Genomic DNA, 20,060 nt, shown 5'->3' with positions numbered 1-20,060 from the left:
GGGTTACACCCTGATAAGCCAGTTATAAATTGAAAATATCTTAAGTCGAAAGACATTTAATACACCTAATCTATGGACATTCAAGCTTAGCCTCGCCTACTTTAAATGTACTCAAAACACTCACATGAGCCTGCATTTGGGCCAAATCATCTCACACAAAGCCTGTTTTATAATAAAGTTTGAATATCTCGTGTAATTTGTTGGCACTGTACTGAAAGTGAAAAATGGAATGGTTATGTGCATACAGAGTGCTTGTCAGTGTTTTGTTTGGTCTTCATCATGACCGAGTGGTTGACTGATGTGACTTGCTGCCGCTGCCCAGCATCATGAAACAGGATCAGACCATATGTTACTGGCCAGGAAAAGGTCAAAATTCAAAATTAAGTAAGCTTTTCCCCCACTGAATGTGTATTGCTCTTATACCACTGTAAAGTAAAAAATTTGTCGAGTTGAACCATTGTAAGTCAGAGGCCATTTGAAGAGTCCTGGGGACAAAGTGACCTAGGGGTATAACATTGAATTCAATGGCCATAGAAGGCTTCTGGGAGAGCTAGATGTTGAGAAGGAGCAGTTTTGGGAAAGCCTGAGGCACCTTGGAGACCCCTGGGGCTGTGGGTCAAAGTGTGCATCCCTGTACCCACCTCCATGCCACCTGGTAAGTTCATGTGTTGAAGCCCTAGCACCTGGTACTTCAGAACATGACTATATTTGGAAATGGAATCTCAGAGAGGTGCTTAAGCTAAAATGAGGTCAGTGGAGTGAGCGCTCATCTATTCTAACTGGTGTCATTATAAGAAGAGGAAACCTAAACACACAGAGTAATATTGGGGATGAACTCACATAGAGAAAAGACCCGCCAAGGACACAGGTGGAAGCTGGCTGGCCGTCTGCAAGCCAAGGAGAGACGGGGCCTCAGGAGACATCAATCTTCCCGACACACCTGATCTCGGGCTTCCAACCTCCAGAACTATGGGAAAAGGAATTTCTGTGGTCAAAGCCCTCAGCCTGTAGTATTTTGTTGAGGCAGCCTGAGCAGACTACACCATCCACCTAGGGTTTGGTTTTCTCATCTGTTGAATAAAGAGCTATAGTGGATCTTTAAGACTCTTTCCACTTCTAAGAGTCTTTGATTCTAAGAAAAAGACACGAGCTCCTCCTCAGGGCTGCCTGCACTCTGAAGCCTTTGCTTGGTTCCTTAATCAGAGAATGACGGAACAGTCCCAGAGGAGAGAGGGGAGCCCAGGGGAGGAATTGGGAACTAGACACGGACGTCTCATCAATTTCAAAGAACACCTGGGCTGGGAGAGTGGTCCAGTTGCTCTTCTCACACAAGGAGATCTGAAACCCACATGGAGGTCCACAGGATCACAGTGGCACGTGTGTCTCTCTCGAGGACAGGCAGAATTCTGTGCCACAGTTTTGAGAGAGGAGATGGAACTTCAAGAAATTCCCCCTTGGAAGGAGTTCACTGGAGCCGACAGGCTTCATGGAGGCATGTTAGCTCCCTCAGTGCTGGCCGCAGGCACTCTTCCAGGCGTCACAGGATCTCTGCCTTCTGTGCGAAGGACCTCTCTGGCTCCTCTTGTTCTTTTTGGCTTTTGTCTTGTTTTGGAGGGGAAGGTTGGAGGATGTGATGACTCCCAGGAATCAGGAACAAGATGGTTGAACTTCTGCAAAATTCACAGGGGCTCTGCTTGTCAAAAAAACCCCATAAAACCTGAACTAGTAGGTAGCTCCATAGTCCTCTAAACAAGAGCCCTTGAAGGATGGTGGTTACTATTTGAGCAATACTTTTGTTTCTAACTTTTCCTAACAAATTTAGATACATCAGAACATATTGAAGGGGACAGACTGTGCCTTGCTAGCCAGCCTTTCATAGTTAACCATCTGTCCAAATACTATGAATTTAACAAATATTTACTAAGCAATGGAAATTGCTTACAATTTTGGGGGGAAGATGGGGATGGGAAGAAGACATTAAACTAGTATTTGATGTGTGTGTGTGTGTGTGTGTGTGTATGTATGTGTGAAGTGTTTGAATAGAGTGACTGGTATGAAATAGCTGCTCATTATTTGGCTGCTAATTGAATAATGAATGAATGATGAGGGAAGAAATGAATGCATTGGACATTTTATGCTTTAGGTTCCATTTCTGTCCTTGCCTTTAAGTACTGGTGTGAAATCTTAATAGAATGTGGTTCCCTCTGCATCCCACACCCAGAATGTAAGTTTTCTGACAGTAGAGATTAAAAAAAATTTTTATTTATTTATTTTTGGCTACACTGGGTCTTCAGTGCTGTGAGCAGTCTTTCTCTAGTTGCGGTGAGTGGGGGCTACTCTCTAGTCATATTGCGAGGGCTTCTCATAGCCAAGGCTTCTCTTGTTGCAGAACCTGGGATCTAGAGCGCAGGCTCAGGAGTTGGAGCTCACAGGCTTAGTTGCTCCACAGTATGTGAAATCTTCTTGGAGCAGGGATTGAACCTATGTTCCCTGCATTGGCAGGCAGATTCTTAACCACTGGACCACCAGTGAAGTCCAGCAGAAGTGTTTGTTTGTATTAATCAATGCTGCATCTCCAACATCCAGAACCATACCTACCACACAGTAGGCACCCAAGTAATATATATGGAATGAATAAACCTTAAGAGAATAAATGGATCTCTCTGAGTCTCATGACTCTTTGGCACACATGTACTAGGTCTATGTTGGGTTCTGAGGATGCAAAGAGGATTGAGCTCAAGTCCCTGGCCTCCAGGAGTGGTATATTGAGGGAAGCAGAAGAGAGAGTATGATTCGGTACATTTTGATGATTTCTGTGATGGAAGAGAGCAAAGGGAGCATTGAATCCCAGAGCAGCCAGAACCGCAGCTTAGGTTGCAGTGAGCCAGGCAGGAAAGAGGTGAGGAGAGAGCCTGAGGAAATAGCACAGAGCACAGAGGTGTGAGATGCTTGGGTTGCATGTGTGGGCCAAGGCCGGATTCTGGGCACTTTATGGGGGGAGTGATAGGGGATAGGGTTCAAGTGGTAAAGTAGGTGCAAGATCATGAAAGGCACTCAACACCATGCTCAGAGGTAAGGTCTGAACTTGAGCGTAGTGAGGAGCCATGCAGCTGGGGGTTATCAAGATGAAATGTATTTTAGAAAAATCCCTCCATTTGCAGAGTGGAGAATGGCTTGAAGGAGTTTGAGTCAGGAAGCAAGGAGACCATGGAGGAGGTTACAAGCAATCCAGGTAACAGATGATCAACCCCGGGCAAACAGAGGACACAGGGAGATATTTAAGAGACAGAAAAGAGAGCACATGGTAACTTATCAATGATGGGATCAAGAGAAGAAAGTCTAGGGAGGGAATCTGAGGATCTGCATCTGAATGATGAGGGTGCCAGTGACAAAGACAGGGGAGTGGTGGGAAAGATCGCTGTGCACGCACGCTCAGTTGTGCCCGACTCTGTGACTCTATGGACTGTAACCCGCCAGGCTCCTCTGTCCGTGGGATTCTCCAGATGAGAATACTGGAGTGGGTTGCCATGCCCTCCTTCAGGGGATCTTCCCAAGCCAGGGATAGAACCCAGGTCTCCTGCATTGCAGGTGAATTCTTTACTGACTGAGCCATCAGGGAAGCCCAGAAAGATTGCTGGCCAGTTACAAATAGAGCTTAAGAGGGGAATTGGTGTCATTGATATAGATTTGGAATTGATACCACCAGCTAAAACCTGAGAATGATGAGCAGAGCCCTGAAGATGGAACCTTGGGGAAATAGCAACATCTAAATGGGAGGAACATAGGAAGAACAGCAAGAGGTGATCAGAGAGGTGAGAGGAAAATGAGGAGAGATACTTCCTAAAATTCCTTCTTTACAATTTAGATCCATGCTGTCTTCTATGTGAAATCTTTGATTCCACTGGGAAAGGTTAGTTAATCCCATGGCACTTCAGTTTTTCTCTTATTATGACCTTTATCACGTTGCATTGTCCCTATTTACAAATGTGTCTCTTTGTCTATTTTGCCGAATAGGCGAGTAATATTTCAAATGCATTCAGGTAAGATGTTAGAGAGAGAAGAGCAAATATTTATTTTATGTGTTTCCCTTGGCTTGTGAGTGGGCTTCCCTAGTGGCTCAGACGGTAAAGAATCTGCCTGCAACAAAGGAGACTTGGGTTCGATACCTGGGTCAGGAGAAAGGAATGGCAACCCATTCCAGTATGCTTCCCTGGAGAATTCCATGGACAGAGGAGCCTGGTGGGCTACATTCAGTCCATGGGGTCACAGAGTTGGACACGACTGAGTGAATAACACTTTCACTTTGGCTTGTGGGTAACCATGTAATAGATTAGACCACTTGGGGTCATGTGATACAGAAGCATCAGTCCTCTGGGCTTGAATGAAAAAAGAGGCAAATATTGAGAATATGAGACTATCTATTAATTTGACCAAGACATTCCAGCAGGTCAACAGGCTCTGAGATTTGGCAGCAACTCTCTGTATTCAGAGACTCAAAGAATTTGCCAACTTCCTGAGAACCATTTTTGCAAAAACTGTGAGAGGTCATCTTATCTGATACATTTGGCCACAAATGTCTGAGGAAGCTTACATTAATGCATGCCATATAAGTCTGATTTTTGTCATCTGACCATACAGTATAAACTCATATTTATTGACCCCTACTAAGTTCCAGAGGGACTTCCCAGGTGGTGCAGTGGTAAAGAATCTGCCTGTCAGTGCAGGAGCCATGGGAGCTGTGGGTTTAATCCCTGGGTTGGGAAGATCCCCTGTAGAAGGGAATGGGAACCTACTCCAGTATCCTTGCCTGGAGAATTCCACGGACAGAGGAGCCTGTTGGTCTACATTCCTTGGGGTCACAAAGAGTCTGACACAACTGAGTGACTGAGCGTGCATGCGTGTGTGCATGCACATACACACACACTCACCATGTTCCAGATGATGTGCTAGGTATTTCAAATAAAAATCTCGATAATACCAGGTGCCCATTTTAGAGATAAGAAAACTGAGACTAAGAGAGGTCAGATAATAACTTCCAGGTCACAAAATGCATATGAAAGAGTTGGAATTTGACCTCAGAGGCTCTGACTCCAAGTCCGGTTTTTGTTTGTTTTCTGGTCTATGAAGTAGAAATAATGACATTTGCTTCGATCACCTTCCAGGGTTGCAGTTCAAATTATAAGAGATTGTGTACATAAAAGTTCTTATTTAGGTAGCATTAAAATCAGTGATACTTAACTGGAATTTGTTTTTAATGCCTGCTGCTGCTGCTGCTAAGTCACTTCAGTCGTGTCCGACTCTGTGTGACCCCATAGACAGCAGCCCACCAGGCTCCCCCATCCCTGGGATTCTCCAGGCAGGAACACTGGAGTGGGTTGCCATTTCCTTCTCCAATGCATGAAAGTGAAAAGTGAAAGGGAAGTCGCTCAGTCGTGTCTGACTCTTAGCGACCCCATGGACTGCAGCCCACCTACCACCTGGTATATTGAGGAATACGGCCTTTCTGGCATCCTAGGACGCTGGTGGGGAAATATATTTTGTGGGGAATGTGGGGCCACCCGGTCGCTCTCACATTCATCACAGAGGAAGCTGTCTAAACTGCCAAGGTTCAGGTCATGCACTGACAGTGTCCTCACTGTTAAAAATCTACTGGAAATAATGGCTTCAGTTTGGTTAATGTACATGGGCCTGCTTCTTTTCCCATATTATTTTGAATCTTGCAGTAAGATAGATTTCTTTTTTAACCAAAGAAGACAGCAAGGTTCAGAGAGGTGGCGTGATTTGCACAGTGTAACACGGGTGACAGCACAGAGTCTGCTCTTGAGCCCAGGCATGGTGGGTCTAGAGAGCAAGCTCATCCTACCTGGTCACCATTCTCTACTCTGACAGGTTTGTATGTGGTCCTGAGTAATTCCTTTCCCCTGACATATGATTATGGCTTAGGATCTTAAAAAAAATCAGTGTCCTTCTTTAGGTGAAAATTCTGTGGTTTGCCATTTTATATATATTTAAAAACATAGTTTCCGCTGGTATAGATAAGAAACTGAATTTAATTCTATGTGTATTGGCTATTTGTCCTTATTATTTGGACATGGGTTGAACAAAAGCATTTAATGATTTGGAAATTAAATGGGTGATACATCATTGCATCTTATGCTCCTCTGCTTTGATCAAATAAAGCTCAGTAAATTAGACACTAATTTATGTGAATGTGAAAAAGACAGATAGACCTTTGGTGGAGTAGCTGAGGACAGAAGCCAGGGGTTGGTTTACAAGGTCTGTAGGCCAGGTGTGGCCTGCTGCTTGTTCTTATATGGCCCTCAGGAGCTAAAATGGTTTTTATATTTTCAACTGATTGAAAAAAAATTATGGAAATTTGTTTTCCTTTTATTATGTACATGCCCCTAAAATCGGAGAAGGCGATGGCACCCCACTCCAGTACTCTTGCCTGGAAAATCCCATGGACGGGAGGAGCCTGGTAGGCTGCAATCCGTGGGATCGCGAAGAGTCGGACATGACTGAGCGACTTCACTTTCACTTTTCACTTTCTTGCATTGGAGAAGGAAATGGCAACACACTCCAGTATTGCCTGGAGAATCCCAGGGATGGGGGAACCTGGTGGGCTGCCGTCTATGGGGTCACACAGAGTCGGACACGACTGAAGTGACTTAGCAGCAGCAGCAGCAGCAGCCCCTAAAATATCTTGATTTTTCTTGTGGTTATTCATTCACTAATTTGTGTCCTACTCTTTGAGACCCTATGAACAGCAGCACTCCTGGTTTCACTATCCTTCACTATCTTCCAGAATTTGCTCAAACTCATGTGCACTGAGTCAGTGATGCCATCCAACCATCTCATCCCCTGTCACACCCTTCTCCTCTTGCCCTCAGTTCTTCCCAGCGTTAGGATCTTTTCCAATGAGTCAGCTCTTCACATCAGGTGGCCAAAGTATTGGAGCTTCAGCTTCAGCATCAGTTCTTCCAATGAATATTCAGGGTTGATTTCCTTTAGAATTGATAGGTTTGATTTCCTTGCAGTCCAAGGGACTCTCAAAAGTCTTCTCCAGCACCACAGTTTGAAAGCACCAATTATGATTTTGCTTATGGGCCCATAAAACCTAAACTATTCACTACCCATCCTCTTACAGTAAAAGTAGGCTGACTTCTGACATAGCCTTTACCCCTCTGAAGTGAAGAAGGTGGCGTGTGCATCTCCTTCATTCCGGGAGCTTTTCTATTCTTTTTCTTTCAGTTCATGTAATGGTCCTGAGTGGGCTCTGTGTAGACCCTGGACACTAGGGACATGGAAGTAGATAAGACCAATCTCTTGTGGGCCCTTGGACCCCATGATGTTCCCTTTTTTTAGAGAAAGAGGGTTTTGTTCTTGAAGGAAAAGAAAATGTTTCAGGAAAACCATCCTGCGGTGAGCAGAGTGGACTCATTTGTGAGTATCTGGCTTCTAATCACGGGCCCACCGTGAGCCGTGTCTGAGCTGGGCTCTGTGATTGCACAGATGCCTGAAGAATGTTTTGTGATTTTTTTTTTTTTTTTTTTTTTTTTGGTTTTTGGGAAAAGAAAAACTTCCTCTTTCCTCCGGGGCAGAGAAATTAATAGGGGAAAGTCTGAGAGAAGCTCTTCTTTCTACATCAAGAATGAAAGGGAGATTTTGTTTGAACAGGCTTCAAGCAAGACTCAGCGTTAACTCGTCACTTGGCTGGATAGCTGGTCTTTGTGGCTTCCAAGCTCTATTAAAACTTCCCAGCTCACTCCTCCTGGCAGTCTGTCTTCTTCTGAAAGCCCCGATGTTTGACACTGGACAGTGGGAACAGAGTTCAAAGGGAAGATACCCAGAGCATGGGTTCCTCAGATCTGTGCCTCCAGCCAGAGCCTAATCACCATCCTGCAGGGTGATACCTGCTCCCTCTAGCTGTCAGGTGGGCAGAGAACTTTGTGCTGCTGGTACCTATGGGCCCACAGGCTGTCTGCTTCCTTGTCATTGTTAGGGAGGTAGGGTTGAATTTCTTCAGTGTGGTTTGGAAAACCAAATGCATCTAGGCCATTGCCTTTCACTTCCTCGCTGGTGAAAAGAGTCCAAGTTCTCCTTCTGTGGGACTCCAGCCCTGTGCCTGGGTTTCCTCCCTGATCCTGCCATGTCTTTATGCCCCAGGGGTCCTCAGTGTCCCTCCTATGCCACTGTAAGGGCCCTGGCTACTTAGCCCCACTCGTTATGCATTCCAGGTAACATGGGAGCACGGGGAGAGAGCTGGGTTCTTTTGTTTCTCTTTACTTCCTAGGTATGAATTGCACTTGACAACACATTTTCTCCCAGCAATGCACTTTTAACACGTCTGAGAGTAAATAGCTGCAAACTGGGCATCCCTGGCTGCTCCAAATGAAGGGTACAAAAACCAAGTCACAGTAGCAGTGGGGAGAGTACTGCTCTCTGGCTCTGTTTCTCTTGGTTAAGTGGAGGCTCCAGGTCCCCCGAGAATTGCCTCCACTCTCTGGGGAGCTGGTGGTGCTCCTGTGTAGTTAGAGGTTCAGACCCTTTGCCACGATGGCCATGTCACCAGCCCTCTTCCTGGTCTCCTGCTCTGGTTTGGGCTTTGAATTCCTGCAACGATGTCCCTAGCTTCGGTTTCTCAGAGAATAAGTTGCTTCACCTCCGAGGCCACTGCTGGACCAGCGTAAGCCTCTCAGCCTGCAGAGGCTCTAAGGGCTTAGATGAAGTGCAGAAGCCTTGGCACAGTCCCAGAGGTGTGGGGAGACTTCCTCTTAATCCTTGCATCCCTCCCGATCTCTTCCGTCTCATGGAGGAGCAGCTTCGTGTTATAACTTGGTGAGATTAATCATGGAAATAGCCTTCTGTGTCTTGTAGCCCCTCCCTAATGTCTTGTGTAAGTTCCTGGGGGTCCAGTGGGAGCCCAACCCAGAGAAGGCTCCTGGGTAGCCCTGACCCTGACCCTGAGTGGGGCATTGATGTTGGGCCATGTTGCCCACCTGGTTCTCTTGCTGCAGATGGCGAACCCCTTTCCAGGAGGTCTCTGTGGTCCTTCACAAAACAGACTCATGGCTGCTCTACACCCCACCCCCCACCCCCAGCCTCTATCCTGCAGGCGTATCCAAACCCCATGAAAAGAGAACCTTGGCTTAACCTAAGGCTCCTGTCTCCTACCCAGCTCTTTTTTACTTCCTATGTGAAATGACCTCCAAGCTGCCCCACCCCTTGCCCATTCCTGGAATGATAATGATCGATAATCTGGATGCTCAATTCACTCTCTTGTTGTGTTGCCACACAACACACCTGACAACCAGTGTGTCTCCAAGACCAGTGTATTAGATAAGGAGATGAAGACCCAGATAATTAAACAATTTGCCTCCTATTATATAGCCCATATATAGCAGAGTTGGGATTTGAATGCTTCTTTTATTTAATCTGAAAGCCCAAGTCCTTGGGCCACACATACAGTAACTGAGTTAGGGAAAGCACATGCAATTTAGGATTTGATATGCGAGCATGCTCAGTCACTCATCCCTATCCAACTCTTTGTGACTCCTTGGACTGTAGCCCTCCAGGCTCCTCTGTCCATGGAATTTTCCAGGCAAGAATACTGGAGTGTGCTGCCATTTCATCCTCTAAGGGACCTTCCCAACCCAGGGATCAAACCTGCCTCTCTTGTGTCAACTGCATTGCAGGTGGATTTTTTACCGCTGAGCCACTGGGGAAGGTTCTAGGCTTTGATAGATTTCATTAAGTTGCACTGTTACAATACACAAAATTGTAATTTTTCTTTTATCTGTCTTCTATTCTTTGGATTATAGATAGGTACTGGGCCTTATGAATTTTTAAATCTTCAGAGAGAGGCAGAAGCCCTGGTACACAGTAGGTGCTCAGAAAACAGGTGCTGAATCAGTGTTACTAAGGGTCTTTTGTGAGCCAGATGCACTCTGAATTTAATTACGAGTGGGAAATCAGACTGGGAGGGAGGCTTGGGAGTCCAGGTGGAAGTTGTCAGACTGAAGGCAGTACAGGGGATGAGGTGAGGAACGGGGCTGCGGGGCTTGGGGCTGCCCCATGGGGAGCTTTGATATTCAATAATCCAGGCTTTGATTTCCATGTGTGAGGTTCAATTGCTGCCTTTGTGTACAGATTCACTAGAAGGAGCGGAAGCTTTTTCAAATGGGTTTTCTAGTGAAATCGGCACGGTGGGGAAAGAAGTTAAGCCTATGGTTCCGGCTCCCTTTCCTGGACAAATTTCAGAGGAGATTCATGCAGGAGTTGGGGTTGCCGGAGTGGAAACCTGCCTGCGATGACTAGTGCCAGTCTGGTAAGGGGAACAATTTGAGCTGGAAAGCACTGGGAGCCCCAGGGCGGGGGACAGGGAGGGCTCTTTGCTTTGATTTCCTTCCAGATCTTACCAGGGTCTTCCGTGGACATGAGCCTAGTGACAGCAGGACTGTGGGGTGGGCTGGGGAGGAAAATGTACTCACTTTCCTGCTTAGAAAAGCATCTGTGACTGCTGGTAACCTGGCCGAACTGTCAGAAGGAGATTGGCAAAGTTAAGCCGTTGCTTCTACTGTTTGGCGACAACATAAACTTGTAAATTATCTTCAATACAGAAAATGAAAAGAAAGACAAATTATGAGAGTCACGGTATGGAGACAGATGCCACGTATTTAAGAAACCCTGTTTCTTATACCCCTTATATTGCCTGTTCTCTACCCCTCTGCTCTGGGCCTGCCCGCAGCATCTTAGCCATGCTATACAGGGCTTTGCAGGTGGTGCAGTGTTAAAGAATCTGTCTGCCAATGCAGGAGACACGAGTTCAATCCCTGGGTCAGGAAGATCCCCTGGTGAAGGAAATGGCAACCCACTCCTATATTCTTGCCTAAAGAATCCCACGCACAGAGCAGCCTGGTGGGCTACAGTCCACTGGGTTGCGAAGAGTCGGACACGATTTAATGACTAAACTACAACAGCCAATAACTGCAAGGATCTAAAAAGGGAGGTCATTGCCTTATTATTTGCTGAACAAGTTGGTCTTCTGCACATTTATGACTCTTCAAGTATATTATGTGGATCCATAAAACGGAGGCTCATCAGAGCTCTAACCCTTCATATTTGGCTGCCACGAGGTTAATTTATCATTGCATATAACCAAAGCAAATCTCACTGGGGAGCTTAATTCATTCAGTATCACTTACCACACTGAACAACTACAGAGGATAATGGCAGGAACACTTGGAGATTCAAGTCATACATGTGTTACTAATTAGCCGTGAGACTTTGAACAATAAATATATCACGCTGGATATTTCTCCATATTGAAAATCAGAGTGTTGAGGAAGCACACAGAGAGGAAAGGTGAAAGGTGATGAACATCTGACTTTTTCTAAGTTATGCTCATCTCTTGAATCTTAGTTATATCCAGAAGTGGAGAATATGAGCCTACCCCTGAATTGGCTCTGATAAAGTTAAAGATGATTCAGAGAGGTGTTTATTGTCTCCAGAAATGAAGAGAAGCCTCAGCTCTGAAGATTTTAAGTTATGGGCACATCCTTTCATAAGGCAAGTGTCTGAGGAAGGTGTCTGCCTTGTGGACTGGATCATGATGAAATGCACAGTTATCTGAGTGGTTAAGATGTAGGCACTCAGCTTAAGGTCATTTCAAGGTTGAGATAGGATGTCATCATAGGATGTCATTAGATAGAATATCATATGAGTGGAAATTGGTACCCTCATACACCCTCATTGGCTGGTGGAAACTGGTACAATTCTTGTGGAGAGCAATCTGGTGTCACATCTAGAGGTCATCAAAGTGCTCATAGCCAATGACTCACACTTACTTCTCAGAGTTCATCTCAAGATAATAATCAAAAAAGAAGAAAAATTATTCATGAAGGTATCATGAGAGGATTGTTTTCAAATGGTGAAAAATTGGAACTGTATAAACCAGAAGTTGGTGAACTTAAAGGGTTGGATAGTAATTTTTTTTGTTTTTATGATGCATGTAGCGTCTGCCTCTTATGCTCAACTTTTCCTTGAACAAAGTTATGAATATATAACTTTGTGTGGCTGGGTTCCAATAAATTTTTATGGAAACTTGAATTCAAATTTCATATAATTTCTGCAAGTCATGAAATATTGTTCTTTTGATTCCCTTTTCAACATTTAAATACATAAAAAACATTTTAGCTTGTTGCTGTTGATGAGTCACTAAGCTGTGTCTGACTCTTTGCGACCCCATGGACTGTAGCATGCCAGGCTCCTCTGTTCTCCGCTATCTCCTGAACTTTGCTCAGATTCATGTCCATTAAGTTAGTGATGCTATCTAACCATCTCATCCTTTGCCACCTCCGTCTCCTTTTGCCTTCAATGTTTCCCAGTATCAGGGTCTTTTCCAATGAGTTGGCTCTTCGCATCAGGTGGCCAAAGTACTGAGCCTTCAGCTTCAGCAACGTTCCTTCCAATGAATATTCAGGGTTGACTTCCTTTAAGATTGACTGGTTTGATCTCCTTGCAGTCCAAGGGACTCTCAAGAGTCTTCTCCAGCACCACATTCGAAAGCATCAATTCTTCAGTGCTAAGCCTTCTTTGTGATCCAACTCTCACATCCATACATAACTACTGGAAAAACCATAGCTTTGACTGTACGAAAATTTGTGGGAAAAGTGATATCTCTGCTTTTTAATACACTAAGTTTGTTACAGCTTTCCTTCTAAGGAGCAAGTGTCTTTTAATTTCATGGCTGCAGTCACCATCTGCAGTGATTTTGAAGCCCAAGAAAATAAAATCTGTCACTGCTTCTACTTTTTCCTTTCCGTTTGCCATGAAGTGATGGGACTGGATGCCATGAGCTTAGATTTTTTAATGTTGAGTTTCAAGCCTACTTTTTCACTTTCCTCTTTCACCCTCATCAAGAGGCTCTCTAGTTCCTCTTTACTTTCTGCCATTAGAATGGTATCATCTGCATATCTGAAGTTATTGGTATTTCTCCTGGAAATCTTGATTCCTGCCTGTGGTTCACCCAGCTCCCATTTCTCATGATGTGCTCTGCATGGAAGTTACATAAGCAAGGTGACAATATTCAGCCTCGTTGTACTCCTTTTTCAATTTTGAACCAGTCAGTTGTTCCATGTCTAGTTCTAACTTTTGCTTCTTGACCTGCATACAGGTTTCTCAGGAGACAGGTAAGGTGGTCTGGTATTCCTGTCTCTTTAATAATTTTCCACAGTTTGTTGTGATCCACAGTCAAAGGCTCTAGCATAGTCAATGAAACAGAAGTAGATGTTTTTCTGGAATTCCCTTGCTTTCTCCATGATCCAGTGAATGTTGGCAGTTTCATTTCTTAGCTGGTGGGCCTTATAAAAAGAGAGATGGTTGAAATTTGGCTCATGTGTTGCAGTTTACTGAGCTTTGGACTAGACAAGGGCAGACTAGTTTACTAAATTGCTGTATAGCCAAGTAATACAATGTTATGTAGCTGGTAAAATGACAATTGAGGGAACCATACAATTATGTTATATTCATAATATGTAAAAAATTCAGGGTGTGAAATGATAAATACACCCTAGACTAGAAGAAATGAAAGCAGTGATAGTTAGGAAGAAAAGAACCTAAATCCATTTTTCTATCAAATTTTCTCTAAGATTTTTGTGTTGTCTTTATTTTCTCCTTTAGGAATTCTGATTAGATATTTGTTGGATGTTGTTCTTCTGTTCTCCATGTACATCTTTCCCAATTCTGTAGTTCATGTTCCCCAGTTCTGCTGCTTCTTGTTTTGCATTCTAAGTGATTTCCTTATGTATGTATTTTCACTTTATTCACCTTTCATTGCAATTTTTTAAATTGAGTGGCAATTCACATAGCATAAACATAATCATTTTAACATGAAAAATTCAGTGGTATTTAATACATTCTTAACACTGTGCATCCATCACCTCGGTCTAGTTCCACAACATTTTTACCTCCCAAGAAAAACCCTGTAACTGTTAAGCAATTATTCCCCATTTCCTGCCTCCTCTGGTCCCTGGCAACCACCACTCTGCAGTTTGCCTCTTAAGTGTTAATCTTATGGATTTATCTATTCTGCATATTTCATATAAATGAAACATACAACATAAGAGCTTTTGTGTCTGACTTCTTTCACTCTTAACATAATGTTTTCAGTCTTCATCCATGTTGTAGCATGTATCAGTACTTCCTTCCTTTTTTATGGCCAATTAAGATTCCAGGGTGTGCATATATACCACATTTTGCTTGTCCATTCATCCACTGCTGGCCTATCCATTGAATTCTTTAATTTCTGGAATTTTTATTTGTAGCTCTTAAACCTGCCTGTTAATTTTGATATTTTCTTTTTCTTTTACCATTCATATATTGAGTATATAAGAACCGAGGGCTTATTATGGGCCAGTAATCTTCCAGTCACTAAAAGATTACAATATCTAAAGTATATACAACAATATAGAAAAACTTACAAAATTTTGTGACCTCAAGGAGTCCAACTTTTGTTTTCATATAGAATTGAGACATATTTATTTTATATTCTGTGAATAGTAATTCTATTTTCTGAAGCCTTTGAGGGTTCAGTTCAGTTCAGTCGCTCAGTCGTGTTCGACTCTTTGCGACCCCATGAACTGCAGCACGCCAGGCCTCCCTGTCCATCACCGACTCCTGGAGTCCACTCAAGTGGGTAGGTCTAATTCTGGAGCTTCCCAGATGGCACTAGTGGTAAAGAACACACCAGCCAGTGCAGGAGACATAAGAGAGCTGGGTTTGATCGTTCAATCCCTGGTTGGAAAGATCCCCTGGAGGAGGGCATGACAACCCACTCCAGTATTCTTGCCTGGAGAATCCCATGGACAGAGGAGCCTGGTGGGCTATAGTCCACAGCGTCACAAAGAGTTGGACAAGACTGGAGTGACTTAGCACACATGCACGAAGATCTAATTTTGCAGGTGATTAATACTGTTGATTCTGTTGCATGTGACTTTTACTTTCATGGTTTTATTTTTATTTCTATCTTTTACTGTAAGCTCACATATCTTATGGAGAAGGCGATGGCACCCCACTCCAGTACTCTTGCCTGGAAAATCCCATGGACGGAGGAGCCTGGTAGGCTGTAGTCCATGGGGTCGCTAGGAGTCGGACACGACTGAGCGACTTCACTTTCACTTTTCACGTTCATGCATTGAATGAAATGGCAACCCACTCCAGTGTTCTTGCCTGGAGAATCCCAGGGACTGGGTAGCCTGGTGGGCTGCCGTCTATGGGGTTGCATAGAGTTGGACACGACTGAAGCGACTTAGCAGCAGCAGCAGCATATATCTTAGGGCTTGTTCTGTAGGAATTCTCTGAGATCTATGCTTATAGTGAATCTATCTTAAGCTATTGTAGGCAACAAGGGATGGGGAGATGCCCTCAGAAGAAGTCCAAAATCTGGCGTTTATTTATCTCTTTAAACAATTTTAAATTTTATATTGGAGTATAGTTGATTAACAATATTGTGATGTAACACAATTACAGAGTGTAGCATACACACGGAAGAAACCAGAATTGAAAGAGACACGTGTACCCCAATGTTCATAGCAGAACTGTTTTTAACAAAATTATAAAACCACCCTTTTTAAAAAGGATGCTTTCAAATATTTTTTCTAGAACGTTAAGATGTTTCGTTTTGAGAGGAATATTTTTATATGTTTAGTCTATAATATCTCTGAAAAACAAAAGTCCCATTGTATTTATATTTTAAAATAAAGTTCATGGGGGGCATATTCCTTAACCTCAAGCATAGGAGAAAAAATACTTTGATTTAATGAGTTGATTTTCCACGTAGGACTCAGCTCTTGGAGCCCCACAGAGGCCAGGATAAGTTTCTCTGGACGGAGTCTGTCCTGGCTCCATCCAGTGTTGATGAATGGAAAGGTGTGGACATTCTCTGTCCTGGCTTCATCCAGGGCTGCTGACCAAATGGGAAGGAGTAGACATTCATGGGTTTCCCAGGTAAAGCTAGTGGTAAAGAACCCGCTTGTCAATGCAGGAGAGGTAAGAGTTCAATCCCTGGGTCAGGAAGATCCCCCGGAGAAGGAAACAGCAATCCACTGCAGTACTCTTGCTTGGAGAATCCCATGGTCAGAGGAGCCTGGCGGGCTACAGTCCATGGGTTCACAAAAATTGGACATGACTGAGCACACACAGACATTCCTAGGCAATTAAAGAGCTCAGTTGACATCGAAGAAGAAAATGGGTTTTGGCTTTCATTTTCTTTTTCAGTTCCAAACCCAGGGGCTTTTCATAGAATAGATTTATTCTGAAAAGGGCTGCTTGATATTATAATAATAAAAACATCACCATCAAGGTTTAACATGATTGCAAGGCTTATGCTGTGAAAAGGGCTTTATATTCATGATCTCACTTAATTCTTACAACAGTTTAATACATAAAATTCAGAGAGATTGAATTCTTTTCACAAGATCCATAACTTATAAGTAGTAGCTTATGGATTCACTGCTCGCGGGTCAAGCTACTATATTGATCTCTCTTCATGAGTTGACATCATTGACAGATAAAGGAGGTTCTGAGTAAATGCAGCTCCAGCTCAAAGTCATGGGCCAACATAGTTCTCGGTGGTTCTTTCCAGCTCTCTAGTAATTTCATGCATTTAACATTCATCAATCATTTATTAAATACCAGTGACACAACAAGACTTATGACCTAGTTTTTGTTTTACATGTAAAATTACATAAAAAGTTTTTATTTATATAAAAATGCCACACTAAGAGTTAAATTTAATAATAGAGTTAGGCATTAATCATGGAGTGGCCACAAGTTGAGTGTTCAAGGCAAACCCATGAAGATGAAGAGACTCATGAGCTGGAAGAGCATGTGCAAAGGCATGGAGACGCACAACAGCCCTGCCCATTTGTTGAACTGAAAGTATTTGGGCATAGCTGGAGCACAGGTACATGTAAATAGGGCAAGGAAGATGGACAGGCATGTAGACTTAGAATATGCAGATCTTGCATGGTTGGCTAAGGTGGTTGCTATTGTAAGGTCAGATACTGTTACCACATATCAGTTGCATGACAAATACCACCCAGCCTCAGCAGCTTACAACATGAACTGCTTACATGTTTGGGGTTCTTGGCTAAGTGGCTCCTGTTGATACTGACTGGGTTCATTCTCATGTCTCAGGATTGGCTGGGTGTCAGCCTATCCAGGAGTGCTCCGCTGGGATGACTGGAGGGACTTAATACTGCTCTGTGTATTCCATCCCCTAGTGGGCTGGACCAAGCATGATCTCATGGGAATCCCGGGGCCCAGCAGGGAGAGAGCCCAGTCATTCAGGTACTTATTCAGCCTCTGTCTGTGCCACGTTTGTTAGTATACTATTGGCCAAAGTTAGTTACAAGGCTCACTGGGCTTCATGGAGTGGGAAAGAAAACTGTACCTCTTTTGTGGGAAAATATCACCAAGTGATATGATGAAGGATGTGACTGTAGGGAGGGGCAAAGAATTGGGGTCTTGGATACAATCAGTTTACTGCAGAGCACCTGCCTTAGAGCTGTCAGGGGTGATTGTCATAATACTGATACCTGAGTCCTATAATGTCTGAGCCCAAGTAAAAAAAATGCAGATGCTGAATCATAATGGGAAGGGTCTTGCTTGGGCGCATATATATATATATATATATATATATATATATATATATTTTTTTTTTTTAAGCTTGCTGATCTACTTAGAAGCATGAGAACTGCTGCTGTAGACTTTTAAATGAAGGAGAGACATAACTGAATTTGCTTTTAGAAAAGTCACTGTAGCTCCACTGTGAATAATACATTGAGTAGAGGTGTGGGGGCAGGATGGAAGGCAAGAAGGCCAATTACAAGCTGTTCCCACAGTTTAGTGGGTTTCCCAGGTGGCACAGTTGGTAAAGAATCCACCTGCCAATACAGAAGATGCAAGAGATGTGGGTTCATTCCGTGGATCAGGAAGATCCCCTGGAGGAGGAGATGGCAACCCACTCCAGTATTCTTGCCTGGAAAATTTCATGGGCAGAGGAGCCTGGTGGGCTCCAATCCATGGGGTTGCCCAGAGTCAGACATGACTGTGCAACTAAGTGCACAGGGCTTCCTCCATCAGCAGCAGTGGGTCAGGTGATTAACGGTGGGGGTCCAGGGAGAAAGCATAAATGGTAACCCTGCCTGCAAAGCAGCCCCAAGGCTCTTGACCTGCCCATAGGACACAAGACACAAGAGAGGCCTAACACAGGTCACTTTACAATAGTTTATAATTAAAAATATATCTTAGATCTTCTTTAAAAAAAATCTAAGAGAGTGGGAGGCAGCAGGGTAGTCTTTGAGTCTCTAGCCAAACACGTAATCACGTCCAGGTCTTCTATTGAAATGTTCTCTGTTCTTCCTGTATCACTGATTTCCTGGTTACTAGGTTTTCTTGGAGGTTCTAGGGAGAGTCTGGTTTGGTGGAGGATGGGAGAGGGTGCTGGATAGAAGTACTAACCACTTGACCCAGCCCTCACATTATGTGACAAAGCACCTCAGTTTAGACTTTTGATAGCCTTTCCATATGAGCTCATGCAGGCAGTCATATTGACAGGCATGAAAGAAGAAGCATCCTTCTGTAATTTTAAATCCACCACCTCACAAGCAATTTTTCATTTTTTAATATCCTGGGATCTTATAAATATGGCAATATCTGGGGACTGCTTTGATTTCCAGTAGGGCCTGGCTTTGGATGGTTATGCTTTGGCACCTTCTAGGTCCCATTCATCTGACTCAGATCTACATGGTTAATGGGGCCTGGCCACTTTGGGCAGGGGTGGGGGGAGGCAAATCTGTGCCTAATCCCGGGCCATAGATCTTTCAGTGAAATTTCCCATCATCCTTGCTTGGCTAGGTCTTGAACCAAAACATTCATTATCCAGCAGAACAAAGAAAAGCCCTGGGGATGCGTTGGGGAGGGGTTCTGCCCTAGAGCCACAGAGCTGTGTTGGGAGGAGGCTTCTGGAAGTAACCAGCCGGGCACTGCTGACAGGAGAGGTGGTGGCTGCCGGAGGAGGGAGGCTCCCCAGGCGGTTGCTGTGCCATCTGTTGGGAACAGTGCACTTCTTATGACCCAAATCCTGGAAGTGTTGCAAGCAGGCAGGCTGATTAATTATTTCCCTAAGGTCTCCCTAAAACAGGGGAGAGAAACTGATGCTTGGTGGGCATGAAAGAAAGGCCCAAACTTTCAACTAGTAGGGAATTTGTTTCCTGGCCTAACTGCAGCCACATGTGAAGGTATAGAAAACATATGTGCCTCTGATAAAAGATCACATTTAAAAGGGAAGACTAGAATGAAACCAGCACAACAGCGTCCTGTTTCTCATCAAACACCAAGCTCCACGTTTGCAGGCTCTCTGTGTTCCTAGAGGGTGTTTAGAAGCGTTTCCAACAGGGCTGGGCTTGATTTTCATTTGTGACTTTGGTGTGTTTCTATTACCTATGGTCCCTTTCTCATGAAAGCAGTCATTTATCATGGTGGTTCCCAAGCCTGCTACCCTCTTTGGTCCACTGAGTCAGAATCCATGGAAGTAACCACCAGACGCTGGACTTTTTGATAAGCTCCTCTGGCCGATTCCCATGCAGTGGGCCTTGAACTTCTTTGTGAAATGAGACAAGGACAACTACAGGTTTAGAGTGAAGAGGCATAAAAAAAAGACTGTGTTATGTTGCTGGTAACAGAGAATGTCTCATGGAATTTTGTTTTTCTGACATATAAGCAAAGCATAGGATAGGGAAGAGAACAGGTGATGGTAGGCAGGGATAGAAGATAGGCATTCAGTAGGTGCTGAGGGTTGTCAAAGGAGCAATAAACACACCAAGAGCAGTAAGTCTTTGAAATAATAAACTAACAGCAGATGCCCATCTCTTTTAATGGAATTATTGTCTATTTAGTCTCTTAAGCTAGAAACGTTGGAGATATTGCAACTCCTCCTTTGATCCTCTTTTCTCCTTCCATTTCAAGATCACCAACTCTTGTTCATGGATTGTATTAGT

This window comes from Bubalus bubalis, chromosome 15 (genome assembly GCF_019923935.1).
Source record: "Bubalus bubalis isolate 160015118507 breed Murrah chromosome 15, NDDB_SH_1, whole genome shotgun sequence".
NCBI lineage: Eukaryota > Metazoa > Chordata > Mammalia > Artiodactyla > Bovidae > Bubalus > Bubalus bubalis.
Note: the sequence above shows the minus strand (reverse complement) of the source record.